This window comes from Mus musculus, chromosome 15, assembly GCF_000001635.26.
Source record: "Mus musculus strain C57BL/6J chromosome 15, GRCm38.p6 C57BL/6J".
In the NCBI taxonomy this organism is placed as follows: Eukaryota; Metazoa; Chordata; class Mammalia; order Rodentia; family Muridae; genus Mus; species Mus musculus.
In genome coordinates, this window is record NC_000081.6 from 89,287,016 (window position 1) to 89,288,235 (window position 1,220).

Consider the following 1,220-nt stretch of genomic DNA (forward strand, 5'->3'; position numbering starts at 1 on the left):
GTGTGTCTTATTGTTAGGCTGCAAATGCAGAGCCCCAGCCTGTGTGGACACCTTTGCTATCCCTAGGCTCATTCTCAGTAGTTGGGACTCATGTTGAGACAGAAATGAAAAGCTCTTCCTTAACAGTCAAACCAAGGACACCCATTTTGTAAAGGTTTGCTTCACTCAACCCCAGGGCCCATCCTGGGAAGAGAGGTGTATCCCTCTGGAAGTGAGTCAGCCCCAAGGCTCATATCCCTCCCTCCCAGCAGCTCCTCTGCTTCCTTCATTGGGTCCTGTGGTTCTGCCCTTGGCCTCTACCAGCATTCACCTTATTTCTTAGGTGCGTCAGCCACTTCCCCAGCTCTTAACACCTGAAATGTGGCGAGCAGGACCCTCCCCAGAGTCTATTCTGATGGGTTTCTTGAATCATAGTTGAGGAAAGATCTATGGTTATTCCAGGTCCAGTTGTGGGGACCAGAAGTCATGACAATAGAGCAGCAGAGCTGACAGAGGTTCACAGCCACCTCCCACCACACAAGGTCAACCCTCTGGCATCTTCACGGCTCCGGCCCTTTTCTACCTGCGGCTGCTCACCCCAGATTTCCAGTAGCTAGGCCTCAACACTGACAGCCACCCTGAGCCACCCTTATACATACCTCTCTGCCCCAACCCTGACTACAAGAACACAGCCAATGAAGTCTAGGCCTAGTGAGGTTCACAGGCAAGGAGTAACAAGCCCAACAACAAAAACCACAACAAACCACAACACACTGAGTATCCGGGAAGGAGGAGAAGGTGTAGACAGCCTGAGAGCCATGACCACTAAGGTTGTTGCCCTTCACAGAGCCACCTTTCCCCATCCCAGCTTCCTTGAGGACCTTTTGTCCTAAGAGCCCATGCTCCTTTCTGTCCAGGGTCTGTGACCTTTGCCCTTTGCCTTCACAACACCTTCCCAAGGTCTCCGACTCCCTCTACAACACTCCGCAGAATCCTGGACTTGAACTGATTATCCAGAGCTATCTGGGTAGAGAGATTGGGCTTTCTCTGGTGTGGAGGCCTGGGGAAGTCGGGTTAACAAGTCCTTCCTTTGCTGCAGGAAGTCCCCTTCCTGTGCAAAGCCACTCATGGCCAGGGATCTCGGAGGAAGATGGGCTCAGGCTCCAGAAAAGGCATACAGGAGAAGATAGCAACCTGCTACCCTCTCAGGAGACCCCAAGGTTGAGACAAAGGAGCCCCTC